Source organism: Podarcis cretensis (genome assembly GCF_951804945.1).
Source record: "Podarcis cretensis genome assembly, chromosome: 16".
In the NCBI taxonomy this organism is placed as follows: Eukaryota; Metazoa; Chordata; class Lepidosauria; order Squamata; family Lacertidae; genus Podarcis; species Podarcis cretensis.
This window is the reverse complement of record NC_137186.1, coordinates 12,708,761-12,717,199: the sequence shown is the minus strand read 5'-3', so window position 1 is coordinate 12,717,199 and position 8,439 is coordinate 12,708,761. Positions and strand designations below refer to the sequence as shown.

Below are 8,439 nucleotides of genomic sequence, written 5' to 3'. Positions count from 1 at the left end.
AGTGGGGAACATTCTTAGAAATGTCTCAAGAGGCTAAGGCTTGTCAACAAATATAGGTGTATGGAAACACAACTTGACAGCTTATGAGCTCTCATCATCCACTGAATTGAGTGGCTTGACATTGTGAATTGGTGTTATTAATTATAGATGCAGTAGATGGCACTGTGTAGCTGTCAAGAGTTCCCTTGGCTTGTAGAAGGAAAAGAAACCTTTTACCAGATGTAACTGTATACCGAAGTATCAATTATCATACCCAGCTCTCCCTCCATCACATTTGCAAAAGTGCCAATTTCAGAAAAATACATATGAAGAAACAAGGCAAGTTCTGCCATTTGCAGGTTACTGGAATGGATACTGAAGAGTCCCATATATTGTGGTGTAAAGAAATATCCACTCAACTTTGCTACATACAACCCTTTACCCATGACTCAGGAAAAAAAACCACAAAAAGCAATGTGTCACACATATGTAATTTATTCAGTACTGCCCACAATGCATTTCTAAGAAATTTAGTTTTTGCCTAAAAAGCAAAGCAGTTTACAAGTTGATTGCACACAAATTGAAAGCCACCATAAAGCAATAAGCTACATATGTTTTTCAGGAAACTGTCATTTTGCAGCTGTGTGATGTGTTCACATTGTATTGTAATGGCCATAGGCTACAAACAATAACATTGGATCGATTGCTTTAGCACTTGGGGTGGGGGGAATCAATCGAGAGCACTGACAGCTTGCTGATCATCTTGAGAACAGTCTCCAGCAATTGTGCATGCCTGTGTATGAAAGGGAGCGGGGCAGGAGGGAGAAAGAAAACAAAGATAGCAAAGATGAGTTACTATAGGTGACAAATCAAAACCATACACAGCCACTGTGCTTGTCCTCCCACGAATCCCATCAGACAGCTCCTTCTGGAGTAGCGTTTCCTCTTCTCCGCTCTGCCAGCTCCAGTGGGTTCAACCTTTGCAGGTTCTGGAGCCAAGACAGATGGTAAGACATGTTGCCTTATCTCCTCATTGGGACTCCTCCCCATACCACTATACCAAAAGCTCATGTTCTGGGACTATGTAATACTCCAATCCTTCCCCTAACCCTCAGGAGTTGGAGAACCTGTGGCCTGTTCAAATGTCGCTCAACTGTAGCTCCCATCAACCCTGGTTCTCCCCCCACTTGCCTTACAGCAGCCAGTTTTTAAAACTCACCTGTTGGATGCAGAAGGCTGGGTGATGTGGGCTGGAAGGAATCAATGCTGCAGCGAGATCACAACTAAGGAAGCTACCAGTTACTGGAGAGACCAGTAGGAGCCCCAATCTGAGTTCTTCTATTAAAAGGAAAAAACAGAGATGTTAAGTATAATGAAGTCAAAGAGCAACTGTCATCTCCCATCTCTTACACAAATGTTGCTGCCATGCTCCTAGGCTCAGAAGGAACCACTCAGTCACAGAAATCAGACTGGGGCGGTAACAATCTCATCACTGGAGCCAACTTGGGAAGAGGAGGGAGTGCCCTCTCTCTCTCTCACCCCCCCAACCCCCCAACTGTGGAGGGCAAGCACTTACCCTCTTTGCATCTGCTGCCAGTCCATGTAGACAATGCAGAGATGGATGGACCAGTGGTCTAGCACCTAGCTTAGGTATGCAGTTGGCTTCAGGGAGTCATCTGCAAGGAGGGGGAAACACACACAATCAGACCCAAGGCCCAAAAATCCTTCTTAATCTACCTAATTTGTTTCTTTGCAGTTTTTCAGCTGTTCAAACATTTTCATGGTTTTATAAATGATCAAAGTGAGCTAGTGAAACTCATCATTAAAACTGCAGGCAACTAACTGCTCAATCTTTCCTAACTTTTATGGGAGTCCTCTTTTTTATGCATACTGGAAAGTTACAGAGTGCAGGGCTTCTGGAATCCCCCAGAGAGAGCTGTAATCTGGACAGCTAGATAGTCGAAGGTTTCAATCCTATATAAGGATTATATATATATATTCCAAGCAGACATGAATAAAATTGTATTTTAAGCTTTTCACGTATGCTACCATTTTACCTATCAGATAAACTTTACCTGCTAAATCTCCACCAGGAACAGAAGGAGGGGCCCCAATTCAGGTTCACCATTCTGCAAGAAAGATGGTTTTGCCATTTAGGGGAAAAATACCAGAAGAAACAAATTGTCAAGCACGACCTCTAGTCCATAAGTAGGAATCTTCAAATTTAAAGAAATCCCATCAACTTAAAAATTGGAGCAAAAATGTAAGGGCTGGGACATTATTTAGCCAGGCAGTGAGGTGCAAGTTTTGATACAGCAACTACCACCACCTCCAATTTAGACACTCTCCCAACTGATGCTCAGATTCCGCTTCTCAACAGCAAAATTCAGCCGAACGAGATTCCAAGTGAGATCATCATGTCAGTGGGAACTGAGGGAGGGTGGGTGAATTGACTATTAGCAGATAAGATAAAAGAAAAATTAGCGCTATATGCAAACTCACTTTTCTTCCTTTGGAGACAGGAGGACAAGCAGTCCAGTCCACAAAGGCTGGCTCTCTGGAGTATGTCATGCATTCTGAAGGAAAGAAAAGTAATCTATGTATATAAATACATACAAAAATGAACTTGATCTACAGCCCTTCCTCATCAGACCCAAGTCCCATCAGACAGTTCCTTCTGGAGCAGAGTTTCATCTTTCCCCTCTGCTGGCCCCAGTGGGTTCAACCTTTGCAGGTTCTGGCGCCAAAACAGAAGATAAGACGCAATAGGATTTCTTCATTGGGACCAGAGTGATGCTTTAGGTTTGAAAATCCTAGATCTTATTCTTGCTAGCATGTGGCTGTTTGATTGCGAAGAAAAAAACCCATACCTGTTGGAAGAATCATCTTTTAAATGAACTGCTCCATTCTGCTGTTTGAAAGAAACAGCAGATCCTGGAAAGCAAGAGAAAATGATTATTATTAAGTCCCGATTTGCAGCTATGACCATCCAACCTCACCCAAGTCCTGCTGAGCTCTTAAGCCTCAGAAAGGACCACTCAGTCACAAGAAATCAGACTGGGGCGGTAAAAGTCTCATCACTGGGAGACAGCAGGTGCGAGTTGGGTGGCAATACAGAAGCAAGAGTAACAATACACTAACCCAGAGGTTAGGAACATGTCAGGTCCTCCAGATGTTGCTCAACCACAACTCCCCAAATCCTTGCTAATGCTGGCCAGGGCTGATGGAAGCTGGGAAACAACACCCCCACCCCTATATTAAACAGTGCATAAATTTTAAAATGAGCTGTACCTCCAATACTCACTTTTTTTTGGCCAGGGTCCTTGCACCTGTGTAGGACATAAGAACTTGTTCAGTAAAAGGAAGCTCAAGACAGAATGCATTTGCTACGCGGAGGAGCAGCAGTTTGATCAGGGCTTTGGTAACTCTATTGCCATGAGACTAAATGTCGTCCATCAACGTAGGTCATCATTTCAAACTAAAGAGTCAAGCGCAAACAATTGAAACACACCCAGCGCACAAAGGTCTCACCTCCCCATCATTCAGATGCACTGGTCTTCAAACATACCTCTTAAGGGCTTTCCACACAGCTGCTCCTCGTTCAGGAATATACATCCTGTAATTAAGGAAATTGGAAGCATTTTTTTTTATTTTATTTTGTATACCCATTCATTCCTCCCTCAGCAAGCTGGAAGGTCTTGTGTTCTCAGACAGGAAGCTGACATCACTAGACATCAGATATATGCTTGTCAATTTTAACATCACTGAACACAGTAAGGCAGCAAAAAGGAGCCCAAAACAGCTGGTAGGGTACACCCAGAGGATTTGTCCAGAGAACTTCTGCCCCCTCCCACTAGAAATTTGCTACACTGGATGCAACAAGACTACTTTGCTTCTCCTCAAATGGACTAGTTCTCTAAATAGCATGCAAGTATCTGAGAGCAAATCACCAAAAATTAGTGACTAGATAAACAGAAATATCTCAAGTTTAAGGAAAATGTTTTGGCTTCTACATTATCCAGCTGGTCATGTTATTCAATGAGCACTGTAGCCAAAGTGGCAGTTACAGAAGTGGTGGTGAATGAAGTGTTTTGTTTTTAATTACTGCTCCTTGATGTCCTCAATGCACTTTAAAAATGGGGTTGGCAGACTTTATAAATATAAATAAAATACTTACATGTGGTACAGACACATAGATGATGACTCTTGCAGCTGTAGAATGGGGGAATATGAAAAAAATATATATCAAAAAATAAAATAAAAACCACACTGCCTTCAATCACTAATGCTGCTATACCAAAGGTGCGTATGAGGGGGAGATTCTACACAACTTGACCACATGGTCTTTGTGTCTTGGACACAGAACAATTTTGTCAGGGCACTTTGGCAAAATCTACTTCCATCTCCCACACTGATGCTCAGGGCTAGTGCTACTCAGAATCTGGTAAAGGTTTTCTCCACTGAAGCCTCAGAAAGAGAGAGTTCGTGGATTTCATCTCTGTAGCACTTGATGCCCTTGTAACAATGGCTAGAAAGGGCACCCAGGGAAGTTCTCTTTTTAACAGACATACAGTTTAAAATATGATACCAAGTACAGCTTTCTAAGGTCTTCAGAAAGAGCAAGTGGGCTTCATGGATCTGTTGGAACACATACACAGCCACCCAGCAAGAAATGAAGGATCATTGCAGAGTTTTATCCCAATCCTACTCTGCAACATGCTAGATCATGGTTAGAACTAGCTTCTAAAACATGGCATTCAAACAGAGTACACCTCATAGTACATTTTCAAGTTGTATATTTGGACATCAATGTAAATACACAACGTATTATATTTTAAAAACCTCCCATGTACCAAACGTCAATTGCCCAACAACTGCCCATCTTTCCAAGAATGTACAAAGAACAGCTTAAACACATTTGATTTCCACCTCACCTGGAAAGCACAGTTGCACATGATCTTGCAAATTCAGGTCTGGAAGGAGAAAAAGGCAACAGCTGATTATAAGCTAGACATTAAAAAGCGATATAATCTTAGAAAGTAGTAACTGACTATGGCAACCAGGAGTCCATTCTCAGAAACAAAAGGATGTCCTCACAGAACTTTTCAGTACAGGTCTGTGTAGTTTCATCAGAGAAAGACATTAAGTATACAGAGGGAGGGCTAGCCCCAGACATATCGCCCTTATGGCTGGGGAATTTATACCAAAACCATACTTGATCTCAAAAGCTTTTAAGCAAAGGCAGTCTGTGAGGGAATGCGCTCACTATGGATTTGATGTGGTGGGTTGGAGCAGATGGCTTACAATAATGCCAATTCTATGCATCCTACCACTTTAAACAGTCCTGGTTTTCCCCAGAGAATCCTGGGAACTGTAGTTTGTTAAGGGTGCTAAGAGTTGTTAGGTGACCCCTATTCCTCCCACAGAGCTACAATTTCTGAAGTGGTTTATCAATTAATCCCCAGAGTACTGGGTGAAGGGTAGCTCTGTGAGGGTAATTTGGGTCTCGATTTCCAGTGACCAACTTTAATCATAAAGATCTACAGCAGACCCTTAAAAGTTATGGAGAAATGAAGCCGTAACCTATGCATTGTTTCTCAAAAGCATATTGCACCAAGCTCAGATTTCTTTAACACAGCACAGAGCTACACCATGAAAAATCATTGGATTCCTAACAATTACTATTTTCTGAACAATAGAGAACAGAGTAACAGCACATAAAGTATTACACAAGCTGGATCAGATCCATAAGAAGTTAGGCTGCTGTAAGCCTTCATCGTATTTATGCTTCATGGCATGTGTTGCACAAATCTGTAAAAATTAGTTTATAAACACTGTAGCCTGGGAGCCTTGTGGTCTATGAATGGAATATAAAACCATAATAAAGGATTATGGATAATGCAACAATGCTTGATGGGCACACTTGCCCTTATTCACATTTTCTGATAGGCATCCGGGTCGGTAGCGTTTTTAAGCGTCCACAGACACGTACAAAAGTCTACCTATTCCAGGTATCAGGAATCGCTGCGAGATATTTTACTGGAAGCAATTAAAAAATCAGCTATTACCTACACCCAGCCGTTAAATGGCAAATAAAGTAACCTTCATTTGTATTTCAGCCACCTCTTATATAGAACTGGCCGAATGCTTACTCAGAAGTAAGTCCCACAAGAGATCCAAGGGCCTTGCGCCCAATTAAGCGTTGCACGAGCTTGCAAGATCATACGCGGCCCGTTGACCGCATCCTTTCTCAACAAAAACGTTCAAGGGCTACTCAATATTCACACCCAAAGATAAGGGAAAGACTACAGAAGCCCTTTAGTGGGATTTGCAGGCCTGAAACTCGCCACAAATCGCGGATGGCTCCGGATTAAAAAGCAATAACTCTCCCTCCTACGCCCTTTACCTACCTTGCTGCAGGACTGCCTTAGATAGAGAAACAGCGCCCACCCGCTGAAGGGTTAAATAGGCAGTAGCCGCGGAGCATGCCGGGAACTCTTCCCCGCCTTCCCTTTCTGCCCAATAGCCGTCGCTTTTTACAAATTCTCCCGTTTAGCGCGTGAATTGAGACGTTAGAACGCATGCGCCCTCTTTTACAACTGCTTGAAGACGACCGTGACCATAGAGATAGAAAAGAGAGAGCTCTATGGCCTTCTTTCTATCCCTGCGATAGTGAGTACTATTTTCGAGAGATAATAGTATTACGGATTTTTCGTACTCTGTTCCTGTCTGCACGCTGCTTCTGGAGCGGAGAATTAAGGGGCTTTTACCATGGAGATATGACGGTATAGAACCGTGTTACTGCCCCTCCTTAAAATGGTTAATGGCGGCCATCTTCATCTCCTTTTCAGTTGATACCGGAAGTATAGCCTTTGCGTGTCGCTCTAATTTTTCAGATGACCTTATTGTCTCTAGGACATTTTACGAAAGGGCAGGGCGGGAAAAGGAAAGCGCAAGCGCAATAGACAAACATCAAGCACGTGTAAAACGAAGGACGCAGGGATTCCGCATGCGCACTGGCCTCGATCGGCGGGGTGCGGAATGGAATGGAGCTGTAGATTAATCTCGAGTCTTTCTCCTCCAGGCACTCTCTGGAGCACGTATAGTACTAGTGATAACGAGAACGGCCCCGAGCATGTGCAGAATTCTAATTCTTCCCTCCTCTTTTTGGTGTGCTGTTTCGCCCCAAACTCATCTGAAAACATTTTGCTTCCCCTGGAAGAATTACTGTATTGGGAAGCAAGTCAAAGCTTACAGTAAGTTTCATACAAGGAAACCCATCTTTTTATCTCCCGTGCAAAGGCAGAACCACACAGCATTATAGCAAAGTAGAAATGTTTATGCAAATATGTTGCTAATGGCTGCCAGTCCAATCAGGTAAACTATCAAGAAATTGACCAAGTCAGGACAATTCAGAGTTTTTGAGATGAAACTGCTTATCACACAGCTGATGGGACAGTGGAAATAGAATCACCACCACAGTTTACTTGCGCAATCACAAATGGAACTGAATTAGATGCAGCCCTGAGCCCTTTAAAGCCCAGGACCCCCACCAAAAAGGATCTGGCATTCTACTACTGAAAATCACTAGGAAATGAGTTTGGTCATTAAGGTGGTGACTTCCACAACTAGAACCTGACATGCTACATAAGTAAGTGTATTGGCTGGAAGTGGGCCAGCGGTGCAAAAGGCCCCAGATGGCCACCACCCAAGGCTCAGTGGGTTCACCGGAACTGCAGTTCTTAATTTGCAGATTGAGTGAACAGTTTGCATAAGGACTTTCAGACAGGACCTCTGTGCTGCTCTTTGACTCTTGCTCCAGAGGAGGAAAGCCGTTTCTACTGAAACAATTGTTAAAATGGAATGGTCCCTATTTTAGCAGTTTTGATGCCAACCACTTTCCCCTCCCACACCAAGGTGGGAGCATGCCTCAGTGCAGCAAAGGAACCACCAGAGCACACCTTGATTTCCCAATTGTTTCCTTGAAGCTACATATGACATCAGGTAACAGGGACACAGGTGGCGCTGTGGGTTAAACCACAGAGCCTAGGACTTGCCGCTCTGAGGGTCGACGGTTCGAATCCCCGCGATGGGGTGAGCTCCCGTTGCTTGGTCCCTGCTCCTGCCAACCTAGCAGTACAAAAGCAGTCAAAGTGCAAGTAGATAAATAGGTACCGCTCCGGCAGGAAGGTAAATGGCGTTTCCCTGTGCTGCTCTGGTTTGCCAGAAGCAGCTTAGTCATGCTGGCCACATGACCTGGAAGTTGTATGCCGGCTCCCTCGGCCAATAAAGCGAGATGAGCGCTGCAACCCCAGAGTCGGCTATGACTGGACCTAATGGTCAGGGGTCCCTTTACCTTTTATGGCATCAGGTATGGGGTGGGTGGCCATGACTTGAGGAAAACAGCTTTGTGGGCCACTAGGGGATGTCTGCTGGGCTAAATTTGGTCTGCAGGCTAGC

General features: G+C 43.8%; 1 long non-coding RNA gene across 5 annotated transcripts; it reads right to left on the bottom strand.

Annotated features, from left to right (window-relative positions):
• Positions 1–458: 458 nt before the first annotated feature.
• Positions 459–6,520, bottom strand: LOC307205784. 5 transcript variants are annotated; one of them, XR_013834055.1, is made up of 11 exons: positions 6,390–6,520; positions 4,914–4,952; positions 4,157–4,191; positions 3,511–3,595; positions 3,280–3,308; positions 2,850–2,913; positions 2,482–2,555; positions 2,055–2,108; positions 1,556–1,655; positions 1,199–1,317; positions 459–772 (listed from the first exon to the last, which is right to left on the bottom strand). It is a non-coding gene; the product is annotated as an uncharacterized lncRNA (long non-coding RNA). The 5 variants fall into 5 exon arrangements; XR_013834056.1 differs by having other exon boundaries at positions 3,284–3,308; XR_013834057.1 differs by having other exon boundaries at positions 3,548–3,595.
• Positions 6,521–8,439: the final 1,919 nt, after the last annotated feature.